Consider the following 14,175-nt stretch of genomic DNA (forward strand, 5'->3'; position numbering starts at 1 on the left):
CTTGTTACCCTTGGTCACTCAAGGAGGAGCCAATGTGAAAAGGCATACTTTTCACTACAGCTTATGAATATAGACCAGACATGTTCACTGCTGATTTAAACCTACAATGTAAGGTAATAAAGGGGGAAAGAAGGGGGGGGGAGGGAGCAGTTTTCAGAAATACTGTTGTCGGAAGATTAATGGGATTAATCTGAATTCTTTTTCAACACCATATTTCTCAATAGAAGAACTTAATATTAGCAGCAGAAGGCTTGTCTTAGGCTTTTTGGCAGCCTTCCATATGCTGGTTGGATGAGATTTCAGAGAGCGAGAAATGTGCTCTCAAACTTAATTGTGGAGAAGAGAATGATCTCTCAGAGCAAAAGGAATCATTCATGGGATCGTTATCCCAACACATGTAATGTATTCCGGTTTGCTTCAAGAAACCCACTAAGTCAAAATCCCATTACGGCTTAGTGTGATGTATCAATCCAGACAGAATTTCTTTCACACAAAGAAGTAGGGAAGTTTCAGCCAGGCACAGATAACTGAACAGGAATTTTATTTATTTTTTATTTTTTTTACATACAAGGTCACTTTTTGCACCTACAGTTATGTGGGTAACAAAGCTACCCTTAAAACATCAGAAGCTTGCTAATCAATAATCTGCCTGAGGAAAGCAGATACAATAAAGCAACCTATAAAAGCTTCTTATCTCTAAAGATCTAAGTATAACATACAGTATCACCAAAAGAAATCAGGGTGTACCAGTGCTTTGTAACTGTACTCTGTATGAGTGAGTTTTCTCACACTTGATAGACTGTGATCAGGGGTGTCTGCAGGGATCACCACATGATTGTGGTTGTCATCTGGAGTTTTTTGGCCCCCTGAAATGCCCCCCTAAAAAGAAGTAAGAGTTCTGGGGCATTATGAAAAAATTCTGGCATTTGCAGAACTTGCACAAATTCAATTCCACATCAGTTGCTGCAATCACAATCCTACAAAAACAGAGCCACACATGTTTTATTAAGAGAGTAAAACAAAATTCTCCCAAAGTACGTTCATAACCACCATGCAGCAAGAGTCACATCAGCTAACCACAAAAGTGTCAACAAACGTAAGTTAAGTTGCTGTTGTCCAGGTCCAACCTGCAGCACTTTTCTGTGGTTTATCACTCTTACACAGGGATTTTCAAGATGTATCTATAACACCACAGAGATAAACAGACTGAAGTAGTCATATCTGCACCCCCAAAACATTGAAAACACCAGTTTTTTTGAACCAAGAATGTCAGCACACTCACCAAGTAACTCCCAGCATTTTCTGGGGAGGGAAGAACAGAGGAAAAGGAGCAAGTAGAAGGCACATCAACTCAAAACATAGCTATATTGCTCAAATCTTTTAGTTAACTTTCCCACTACTATTTCATCTTAAAGAAATTACAATCTTCAAAAGTCTTTTTGAGGTTGAGGTAATGGAAGGCCCAGCAAGCCGATAATTTAACTTGCCTTTGGAACAAACCAGATGCTACTGACTGTTATGTGAAATGTGTCTCTGGGAGGTAGGAGGAAAGGAAGAAGGTTTTTCATGAATCTTTTCCCTATGCACTTCAATATGCATTCTCAAAATGCTAGTGATGTTTTAGTTTGTAAGCAGGAGTGGCAAGAAAAAGAGGGATTGGCAGCACAACTGTATGTAATCGTACAGCTACACCCAGCTTATTAGATGGGGAAGGGAATGGATGGGAATATGCACTTGATTGAAATAAATTTTGTGAAGTACTTCACTTTTAGTTTTAATTAATTTCACTTTACTGGAGCTACTTGTTTAGCTCTCTTCACCCACTTCATAAACACTTTTTATTCCACCAAAAGTGCTCTGCATTTTCCATACCTTTTAATCTTAACCATTCCTTGCTCTCTTTGACGACAATCTCTGCATCTATATTTTTTCTCTATATGCATTATAAATATTTTCATCCTCATTGTGGCAGCAATTCTTCTCCATCAAACATCCTTTTCCATACTTCCCATTATGTAACTCCACACACTTCTGAGGCACTCTGAAATATCAATCCTTTCACTATGTTCCAAGCAGCTTCTTCACATCCACTTTTCATTCATTCTGTTGGAAGATTAAACTATCTTCTAATAATACTTTTTTTTCCTGAAGTAGATCTACTTTCACCCTAACTTCTTTCCCTTCTTTCCTTTTCTTTCATGTCCATTTTCCCCCAGATTCTATTCTTGGTACTATCAAAAAATAATCTGTCCCATTGTCTAGAACCTTGCATCCTTCGCTCTCCAACTTTCATCCTAAACAATCAAAACAATCATGCTTTTAGATTTATATTCTCCATTCTCCAGCCATCATTCATTCTTGGCTCTCCAAATGGCCCAATCACTTTTTCTGTATTCTCTCAACTTGTTCTTACCCATCCATTCATATTGTCCAGAAGAGTTATTTTTCCCACTTATTGCATTCATTCAGAATGCTGTACAATTTCTCCAAAAACTCATCCCTGGTTCTTCCATTTTGCCCCCTCACTGGTGCATAACATGCAATTATCATCAACCAATGGATTATTGCTTTCATATTTATCATGACAACCTAAATCATACCAGTTCCTACAGACATACATTTTAGCTCTTTCATTCCCGATGAAAATTTCCTTCTCCTACATGTATTCAGCTCTGTTCCATAAGATCAGACCACCTTTATTCAGATTTATCACATCTTTTCCTTTTTTCTTAATGACGCAGACACACAGCACATCTATTTTTTTTCTTTCATTTCATGCCTTAAAATAGAGTGTAAATGTAGTAAATAAGTAATGAATTGCAGAGAGATGGGGGCGACAAATTTGAAATATAAATGTGGATGAAAAAAAATTACTTACAGAATTGGACACACCAAAACAGATTATTTGAATATGTTAAAACTGTTAAAATACAACTGAAAACTTGCTTTCTAATAGAAAAAAAATATATGTAGCTCAAGGTTGAACTGTGGAGTCTTTGGTGTTCTCTGAGCTTGGTTGATTGGTTGCAGACTTTTCATTACCTGACTAGGGAACATCATCAGTGCAAGTGAGTGTGGGTCAATAGACACATAGAGATAAACCACATTTACGCACCATTCAAAAGAGACAATAAAAAAAGCTAAGAAGGAAACAAAAAGACCAGAACACATCCTCTCTAGCAGCCAACACCCAGATAAGCAGGGATTAACACCAGGCCAAAAAATCAAGCAGAAAACAATACCCTAAGGAGAAAGCCACACCCCCACCAACACTGGCAGGGTAAGCTACTGTATATAAACAGGGAGAAAACCCCACACTCACTCGGACTGGTGATGTTATCTAGTTGAGTAATAAAACATCTACAGGCAAACAACCAAGCTCAGAGAGCAGCAAGGACTCCACAACTTCCCCCCCCCCACAGCTAGTGTTGTCACAAATATGATAAACTGCTGCTTTCATTACCCCCGGCTTGATATAAACATTAAAAAGAGGCTAATGTCATCCCAGAGAAGGTCTATCTGTGATGTTGCTAACAGCTGACACTGATTTGTTGGAACATAATCAATATCAAATCAAGGTTCAATGAATCAATATAACTGATTCAATATAAAGCAATATATTTAAAATACAGGTTTTTTTCCAGTTGTAAAATGTTAAGATGTTAGAATCCAGGATTAAAGAGTTTCTGAAAAACAGGGAAAATAAGGAAATCAGTTCCTGAGTTCATACATTGCACTAAACTAAATTTAAAGCATCCATGAGTTTAAAATTATGAGTGAATTATCTTGATTAATCAATTTATTTGTTTCTGAGTCTGCACAGGGAAGGGGAAAAGATTAAGTTTACTTCATTTGTGCAGCCCTTTTGTTATAACCAGAAACATTTCTTGCTTTCTAAGTGTAGGAGGAGATTTGATTTAGCATGAATATTTTTCTTCTCCTTCCTGTAGAATTCCTCTTTTCTCCTGATGCTAAGATTCAAATACCTGGAGAAAAACGGAATTTCACAGAAAAAGTGAAATTTGGATAAATATGACTGTTCTCCTTTATGACTAGTCTGTCCCTACATATTTTCTACACTGAGACTGATAAAATGAACATCAAACTGAATCAAACAGAAACTGAACTAATTCAATGGATTCATGATTCCCCTCCCCACAAACTTCCCTGATGATAACTGTGCTTACTCAGAAGTGGTACAAATCTGCACTTTGGTAAATAGCCCTGGGATGTCCTTTGCCATGCTGCAGTTTTTAGAGTAGCCTTCCTCAACTTGATTGGTGAGCTTCAACTCACCTAATCTGGATGAGGATTATGGCATGTGAAATAGAAATTCACATGGACCCCAGGACCTAACAGGATGGCCTAAAGCAGAGGAGAGCTGCTTAAGGCAATATTGGGCAGTCCCTGGAACATCCCAAAATTGTTCCTCTGTAGGCCCACAACCATATTCTGAATCACCTCTGAATCCTCAAAATGGGGATAAACAGGCCAAAAATTCCCATCCAGACTTTCCCATTATTGACATAATCTTACAGTATTACTGCCATGTCCCCTGTATGTCTTGGTTACTGGGAAAAATTTTTTTTACAAAAGAGTATGGCCTCCAGGCACAAGGGGGCAATGAGATTATGCTCCCATGCTCTGGAACACTGGAGTAAGCCATCAATGTGGTTTAAAATAATGTTTCTGAGTGCTTATTTCATCCTACGGAAAATCAAGAAAATCAAATTATTTGCAACCAAATTCATATTGTACTTTTTCCAAAGGCTTAATATCAATGGAACTATTTCACAGGCGAAGTCACTAGGGTAGAAGCAGGAAACCAATGGTGCCTGATTAATTAATGGCCATTCTTATAGAGGGTACCCAAAGTTAGAAAGCTACTGCGCTTATCAATGGGGAGGCATCAAATGCTATGCTTAATGAACCACAGAAGGTATTGCATGGCATAAACGCCAGTGATTGATTAATATCAGTGGCTGAAGTTGGTTATTTGCTCTATCAGTGAAGTGAGTATAACCCCAATGTTTACATCAGGTTGACCTAAAATTAAGCAAAGAACTAACCCAAGTTTCTCTACCAGTAGCATGCTAAGGGCTAACATGAGCAGAGTAGACCAGAGAGACCAGCATCCTTATTGCAGTTAGAACTCAGCTATGCCAAGAATACTAAGCAAGACAACATAAAGACCCTCTAGGTCAATTTACCCCACATAGTATTGGAACTGCAGCTCTCAGAACTCCTAGAAGAGAACTTCCAGAACAGCAGCCCAACACATCTGGAAGACACAGGCTGCAAAAGGCTCCTCTACATTGCAGGCAGACCATACTTTCGAGAAGAAATCATACCCAACTCTGATCCACAATATAGTATACCAACTTGTTTGGGATGGCGGGCTGAATTTGGCTTTTTAATTACATACTGGCGAGGGGTAGTCCACTAACGAGTAGGATGTACCAGGACAAAAAAAAAGGGAGGGAGGAGACAGAAACCAAAACATATTTAATTTACATTATATTCATGAAATGTGCTTAAAATTATTATTCCATGTATTTAATAATTTCTCCTTCTGTCACATTATTGCAATTTGTTGGCAACTGTTTGAGGGTGCAGGAGTGGGGGGCTCATTAGGCTTCCAAGTTGTATATTTCTATAGTAAATGATGGATTTCTTTTTAAAGAGCATACACAAGATCAGAAATAAATATTGAAGACCAATAAAAGAAAATATCTACTGCAAGAGTGTTCTCTTTTCTTCAGTTCAAGCATCTAATAGACTTAACATTCACACACCATATGGGTATTTTTAAAATAGCCATGCCTCCTTCTTAAGTTCAGTTCTGCCCCTAAATTTTCTAATGCCGTCAGAGAGGATCGGAATTATTTTCCAGGATACCAAAAAAAGCACAAAGCATGTACCTGAAGATGAAAAAAATAGATGACTGAAAACTGTAGGAAGTTAAAGATAGAAATGACCCATTGCTACAGGCCTCAGAAATGAGTTGGCTTCTTCCTCCCCACCCCACCCCACCCCACCCCACCCCATACACACACACACACACATATTCTTCCCTATAATTTTATAATTTAGTGGAAAAATGTGTCTCTGTTGTTCTACTTAGGCATCTGGTGCTAGAAATTTAAAACATTTCACAAAGTTATGGAACATTTCATAGCTATAACATTTCAGGAAGCCCTGACACGATGCAACAAATATCACTCTCACAATTTTCTAGTCAAAGAAAACCTGTCGCTTCCAACCATACACACACACGCACACACACCCAAACACAAAAAATATTTGGGGGTAGGCAAAAGATTGAGGGGTGTGCCTCAAATCAAAACACTGTGATATTTCCATGGCTGAAAAACTAAATGGTGGCTGCAGATGGTAACTATTTACAAACGTTAGCCTAATAACCTGTAACCTGAAATGCATCACCTCACTCCAGCTATCCAGTGGTTATCCAGCCTTGGTGGAGGGACAATGAGTCACTCACACAAAATTCACTATGGAAATAAGATGGGATCTAGACTTATCCTTACCAACAGACATTCTGATAATGTTATGAGCAAGAATGGGTGTGTCAGAATGTGTGAGCCCAGGAACGTACAAAAGAATATACAGGTGGCCCAAAAAGAATTAAAAGTGGCATCACAAACTTATTTCTCCATCCCTTTCCTGAATTAAATAATTTTCTGTGGAGTCCTTGGTGCTCTCTGAGCTTGGTTGTTTGCTTGCAGACTTTTCATTACCCAACTAGATAACATCATCGCTGCTAGCGAGTGTGGGGTTTTCTCCCTGTTTATATACAGTAGCTTGCCCTGCTAGTGTTGGTAGGGGTGTGGTTTTCTCCTTGGTAGTTCCTTGATTAGGGTATTGTTTTCTGCTTGATCAGTTTGTCTGGTGTTAATCCCTGCTTATCTGGATGTTGGTTGCTGGAGAAGATGTGTTCTGGTCTTTTTGTTTCCTTCTTAGCTTTTTCCACACCAGCTTTCAAATGGTGTCTAAATGTGGTGTCTCTATGTGTCTATTGACCCCACACTCACTTGCACTGATGATGTTCCCTAGTCAGGTAATGAAAAGTCTGCAAGCAATCAACCAAGCTCAGAAAACACCAAAGACTCCACAGTTCAACCCTGAGCTATATATATTCTTTTCTATTAAATTGTTTTCCTTGAGAAATGGCAGGGTTATTATCCAATAATTTTCATCAACAACAACAACAACAAAACCTAGGAATTTGTAATCAATAGTTTCCCACCTTTTACACTCACTGTATTTACTATTGTTTCCAAAACAAGGCTTTATCCACCTTGGAATTATCTCTGATGCTTTCACCAAATTCCTTCAGATCTTTGCCAGGAGCTTTTCTCCTTTTAAATTTAGATAACCATCTCTCCTCAGTTCATCTCCTTGAAGGCATCACAAAGGCCAAATTAATCTCACCATTTAGATTTTTTTCTCAATTGAATAAATAAATAAATCACTTAGATTTCACTGCAGGGGAGCGAAGGGAAAAGTTTTATGGAAACGTGTACAGCAACCCGACCCAGGCGGCTCAGAAGCAAGTCCCGTTTCACACAGGAGGATTTATTTTGACACCCAGAAGTATAGAAGTGCGGCTGCAACAAACCACAAACTGAGTTGCGGTGGAGTCAAACAGGCCTGGAGCAGCTCAGCGAACCCCTGGAATCGCGCTTCCAATGTAAACTTTGAACAGCTTTGAGGGAGCTGTTCGGGGAAACACGGAACTGAGAGACACAAAGAGAGAATCCGTCCCCCCATTAAGCGGCCCTTCCCACGATCCTCGTAGTAAAACTAACCACTTCCAGGAGGGCCACGCGCATCTTTTCCCAGCCAGGCACTCTCTTCTCGGCGCTGGGGAATCCAATACGCCAAATCATCCTCTTTCTATCCCAGATTCTCCCCTTCCATCTCCGGGGAGCCCAAAGATCATCCCAACCCTGCGAGCGCCCCCGAGGTTCCTCCAGGGCTAAAAGCGCCCTTTCCGCCTGTTATTCCTGCTCGTCCCCGCGCGCCATCCCGCGCGCAAAGCACCGCTCGTCCGCAGCTCCAGCACGGCTTGACCCAGCAAAATGCATCGCCGCCGCATCCTTCCGAGCAGCCAAATTGCACTGCGCGGAGGAATTCACAAAATTCCCCCGCTTCTTCCCAAAGAGTCCTCGGGGAATTCCGCCCCCCCCCCCGCCTCCCTCGACCCAAGCAGCGAGCGGAGAAGGGTGCGCGGCTGCAGCCCCGGCGCCGACCTACCTTGCTGACGGAGGGTCCGCGGGCTGCTCTCCGTCCTCATCTTGGGGCGCTCCACTCTCAGCGGGGCCACGGCCGCGGCAGCCTCGGGGCGCATAGCTCGCTCGCCCCTCTTTCCTTCCTTTTGTTAGCCCTTCGCAGCTCCGGAGGACGCGCCTCCCTCCCGCTGCGGCTCTCTGCAAACTGGCTCTTCTCCGCTCGGCGCTCAGCGAGGATCCCGCTCCGCTTTCCGTCCCTCGCAGCTGCTTCCTTGCCCGGATTTCTCTCGTCCTTCGGCGGCTGTTTCCTCCCCGCAAGCATCAGCAATTTGGCGGCCCCTCTCTCCCCCCCGCCCCGAGCGTGCGGCGCGCTCTCGCTCTCTTTTCAAAGCTGAGGATGTTAATACCACCCTTTCTTTCCCCTCCGCCTCTTCCCCCGCAGCCTTTCTTCCCACCCTTCCCCGGCCTGACCCATCTTGACTCCTTTCCAGTGAGCTAATCTGCTGCTGGCTGAAAAACAGGCCCTGTTTCTATGGAAACCCCGGATACGGGAGAATTTGGGGAGGGGGCACTGTTGGGTCTTCGGAGACATTTGGGGGCTCTGAATGCAAAAGTGCGGATGCATCGAAGGGATCAAGCATCTCAATCCTGCTGGCTTTTGCTCCTTAAAGAAAGAAAAATCTCATTTTTAAAGCACTCTCCCTAATTTTGCTATCAAAGGAGATGTGTTCCTACAGTTTATGTGAGTGCCCTGTGGGAGGAAAGGCAGGAGGAGAATTAAAAATAATGCAACATGCTAAGTTTGCTTCATTGCAGTTTGCTGCATAAACCACAACTGGCTAGGTTCACACAACATGCCTAATCATAAATCATGTTTAGAGCAATCACACTGGCTGAGTTTATTCAGCATTTTGGCTTAATGTGCGGTGTGAACCCTGTCAAAATGAATGTCAGCTGCACACAATTCTACCCATGCTTATTCATTAACTGAATTATTGCATTAAGATATTGTTTACCTAATAGTGGTTTGTTGAAAAAATACAGTTGGCTGGTTTTACAAATCAATCATAAACCCAAGTTTACGAATCAGAGTGGCTGAGGGTCACATTAAGCCAAAACTAAATACAGTCTGTGTTATTTGAATACGTTTGAGTTTAGTGCCTTGTGCAATCTAGCCTCTGAGAGCTGCAAACCATGGTTTGTTGGCAAGTACAATACATTAACCAACTGTGACTAAGGCAACAAACCATGCCTAAATAAATCATAGTTCAAAACATAGGAACTCAGGTTTAGTACCAGGGAAATACGTACATATAGCATTACAACTGCAGTCAGTGTTTATCAAAACATAGCAGGGTTGAGCACAAAATAATTTCTCCACAGATCATTTATTTTTAAAATGCTGTAGCCACTTATACAAAGATGTTTAAAAATATTTTTTTCAGTGAATACACAGAGGAATGACTCTAGTTTCTACTGAAAAGGATCCATGCCTAGTTTTGGGGGAGTGGAGCAGAGGGGGGGGGGATTTTTCCTTGGATTCATTTAAGTCCAGCTCTCTCTTTACTCCCAAAAGCTTTGGAAGCTGTTTCAGAAAGCTTTCCCCTGATTTGTTTTGATTTGATTTGAGGTTGTCATCTTTTTCTTCTCTTTGTATTGTTGTAGTCCTTCATGTTTTTATTTTTGTATTTTATACTGTGTTTTTTTCTTTGTGAGCTGCCAAGAGTTGTTTTGATTGTGGTGGCATAGAAATATGTTTAATAAATAGAGTCCTATTGGTGATGGAAGGGAGGAAATTGGACTCATTCAAATTGGAAATTGGACTCATTCAAATTGTCTTGCAGGACAATTAATTTACCAAGTGATTACATACACCCTGTGGGACTTTTTTTCCTTTCTTTTCAGTGCCTTTGAGTCAGTTTTTGACTCCTGGCGACTGCCTGGACTAGTCCTTGTAGTTTTCCTGGTCAGATTTCAGAAGTGGTCTGCCACTGCCTGCTTCTTCCTAGGCTGAGAGAGAGTGACTGGCCCCAGGTCATCCAGCTGGCTTCATGCCTAAGGCAGGACTAGAACTCACCATCTCCCAGTTTCTGGCCTGATGCCTTAACAAAACTGGCTCTCTGTGGGACATTACCACTTGATAAATAATAATCCTTGAATTCTTTCTGTCTCTAATGTACACATTTGTATCTACCTTCCTACTATAATTTTGAGTGGAGTAACTATGTTTGTCTATTGTCTTTCAAAGAATAACGGATGGGGTATTTGTGGTTCCCCAGTTTTCTTCTCCATTGACCATATTATTTTGGGCTGTTGGGTGTTTTAGTTTAGGAATATCTGGAGGGGAATTTTCAGAAATGAGTAAAGAAATATTTCAAGCCCCTTCTGCATTCTTAAATACAGGAATTTCACAGAGAGACTCCCACATGGAAACATCAATTTCAGTTCATTCCTAACATCTGGGGCTCCAGACATAATAATGACTCCAAGTACAAGTATTAGTTAACGTAACAGTACTAGAATCTATGTAGGGTTGTCAGACAGTCATTTTGCACAGATTTAAGATTTAACATAGTTATTACTGATTTTATACACACACACACACACACACACACACACATATATTGTGTGTATATATATAATTTCCAGGTGTCCTTGTTTTCTTTTCCACACAAATACATGTGTGCACATACATGTGTATATTCATACACCTGTCAGATAACTTTTTGTGTGTCTGATGGAAGTGGATTAAAAACTTTTGCTTTAATAGTTTTAAGGAATCACAAAACATATTGTTTCCCTTAGCTGTACTTCTGTTTATTTATTTGTGGGAGCAAAAGAGAACATCTGTTGACTTTCAAGACAACCTGTAAATATTGGTGCAAACCCATCCAGCACAAAACCCTTTTTTCTTCGCCCTCATTATCACTAGCTCTAATGATTTATCCTTCACTACTGTCTATTTTAATTACCACAATTTATTTACATAATCATCCATCCATTTATCTCACAGCCTAGTGAAAAGGAAGTGATTTAATCCCATCCAATTCACACAGACTAAAAAAAAATGCACGATCACTTACATGTCTCCTCTTCCAACTACGTGGGGAAAACAAAGTAGAAATGCTGTTCCTTAAAAATGGGAAATCCTGGCCCAAAGCATCACTGTTGGTTCCTTCTGCTTAGTGGCACAGCATGCTTGAACAATCTCCACCTAAGTTCTATGACTGCCGCCTATTGAGCAAGGAACAAATTACATAATCAGGACCTGTATCTTCCCATTTTGGGCTGACCAAGTGTCTTTCTTCTCAAGAAAAATTGAACATTATTTTGTTCCTATGTAAATCATGGCACAGAACACCCAACAAGCTCAGTCACTGAAGTCCAGAAAGGCCTCCCTTGCTCCCAGGTGATAAAAATACAATAGTAATAATAAGCATTTATTGCAAGGGTCTACAATTTTTTTCCGAGCATGTTAGGGACTGCATTCCACAAAATAATGGGCAAGACCTGGTCAACAATTGCATTGCATTGCATTACAAGTAAGACAACACACATAGAATATCACAATGAATCTTTTACTGGGGAATGAATGCTTCTCACCTCTAACATCAGACACAGAAATACATCAATATAAGACATTATGCATTATAAAATATAATATTTTACATAATTTATTTCCAGTATTCCAGTGGGTTGGCAAGGATAAAGAGGCAAAGTCAAGCATGACTCCTGGTAACCTCTTTGTTTTTAAATTAACACATGGCTGGGTACTGGAGAGGAAATAAATAGGCTGAGCAGAAGTTTCATTTCGGGCTGATAGAGGAGCCCTCCTATAAAATCCCTTCCTTTGTCCATGAGATGTTCCTAATGTTGAGCTTGTGAAATGTTGGAGAGTAGAGGCATGATTAATAATTGTTTTCTGCATGGGCTACACTGAATCCATAGCAAACCTGTGGATTTTGTATTTCGGACATGTCTAGGACAGCTTTCTACAAGTTAGTGCCCACTAGTAGGACAACAACTGCTGTTTTCGGAAATTCTTGTGTTGCCAGCTAATTCAGAATTTGTAGGACACATACTGAAGCAGAAGGGCATGAAAGGAGATGCCAGGACAGCCATAAACTGAATAATGTTTATTAAAATTGTCCCAATTACTTACAGCTTCAGGGGTCTTTCCCCAACCAGTGGGGACAGTCTGCAACTCAACTCACAAAGGGGTTGCTTTTGTTGGGCAAGTTTTATAGCCTTTCAACCTCCCCCCTCACCTCTCCCCAAAGTTGCTTAGTTTAGGCATCAGTGAGGGAAGGTTACAATCTCATGAGGATTAAGTGTCTAGCAGGCACTGGGCGCCTGCTAAAACAAAAAGGGAAATAATTATCTGATTGGTGTTAGAGCAGAACATTTGTTATCTCACAACTTGCAAGAGTAAATAGGAAGAGTTAGCTTGTCTAAGCAGCCTCTCTTCTGGGTGTTAATTAAAAAATGCAGGTCAATCACAGGACAACTGCTTTCATCCCCAACCTGCACAGCCAGGTATCATTAGAGATTAAATCCAACCTATCTGGAGGGTACCAGATTAGGAAGAGCTGCAATGGAAAATGTTTGTTGGATTGTGGCCATCCTATTGTTGCAACATGATGGCATTCCTTCATGACTAGATGATTTTTGAGCTCAGCCTAACAGTATTTCAGATCCATTTTAGGATACAGCATTAAAGTAACCATCATAGACAAAAAACTCATTATATCAGACACATGTCATATTTTTGTCTCAAGGGCCTTGGAGCTTTACAAAACAGAAAACTAACTAGACTTTCATAAAAAACTGAAATTCTTCAGTAATAAACATACTAATTGGACTCCTGCTACATGCTGAGCCAAGAAATATGGTTTACAAATCATAATAGCTGAATTCCTACAATATGCTAAACAGTATGCAATATTTAGACTCTGGTGCCACACACTGACCACCAGTTGGTAGATAAGAATAGCATGGCAGAATTATTTCCATTGTGTTCAGTTTGGGTAGATGTCTAGCAAAAACTGCAACAATGCAAAAATGATAAAATTGGCATCTTAGTGTCATGATGCAAAGCCCAAGTTCCAAACCTCTTCCATAAATCTATTATACAACTGACATGGAAAGGCTTGAATATGGACTATGATTCTAGAGGAGTCTTACAATTGTTGACTTGTCTTTTTAAAATTGTTACCAGATACAACTTTAGCATGAGTTGGATTTCTGAACTGTACAAATGTACTTTTAGAGTGGGTTGCATTGCACTAAACTATCTTATTTCACCTAACCAAGCTCTGTGATTACGTCTGAACGGTTACATTGATACAACATGCTATGCCAAGACCAAACAAACCACATTATAACAACTTAATCACAACATGTAAAATGTAGCCAATACTTCAGGTTTTACGGGACATTAATTTCTCTAACAGAAACAACTTTGCAGGGGGTCTCAGCCAATGCTTCTGATTCTGTCAATCTTCCCTTGTCCTAATTCATAATCACATACCAATGTAATATTTATTTTTTGAGAATACTGTGTTAGAGAGATTTGTCTAATATGTTGCTTAGTACTTCAAGAACTTGGAAAAATATATACATTTTTTTAAATGGCAGTATTGATTTTCCTTTTTCTAGACATAAATTGAGGTGGAATGGGATAGTTAGACAAAAGAGGTCAACGAGAAACCACTTCTGTATTATTGCTAATAAAACATGAAGTATGTATCCATGTAGGAACTGAGCTCAATTTCAGGGAGCCTTTTAAAAAATTACAATTACTGAAATTAAAACTGTTTGTTCCTGGATGACATTCAGAGGTCAAGTATCGGTTTTGGACTGCACAATCTTGGCCAAACTCCACTGAACTTCATGGAATTTCCACTGAGAACCATACTTAAAA

The 14,175-nt window shown here is 40.2% G+C and overlaps 1 protein-coding gene across 4 annotated transcripts in view; it reads right to left on the bottom strand.

The window, feature by feature from the left end:
• DENND2A (DENN domain containing 2A) overlaps nucleotides 1-8,571 on the bottom strand; it is a 70,409-nt gene extending 61,838 nt beyond the window's left edge. For 2 of the 4 annotated variants that reach the window (XM_088141138.1, XM_088141136.1), the window contains exon 1: nucleotides 8,278-8,571. The gene's annotated coding sequence lies outside the window, so the exon portion shown is untranslated. Of the gene's footprint in view, nucleotides 1-7,829; nucleotides 8,019-8,277 lie in introns of those variants that run through there. The other 2 variants (XM_088141135.1, XM_088141139.1) reach the window with 2 other exon arrangements.
• Nucleotides 8,572-14,175: the final 5,604 nt, after the last annotated feature.

This window comes from Python bivittatus, unplaced genomic scaffold, assembly GCF_059951505.1.
Source record: "Python bivittatus isolate LINGU-HERP-01145 unplaced genomic scaffold, Pbiv_v1 ctg000330_np1212, whole genome shotgun sequence".
Lineage (NCBI taxonomy): Eukaryota > Metazoa > Chordata > Lepidosauria > Squamata > Pythonidae > Python > Python bivittatus.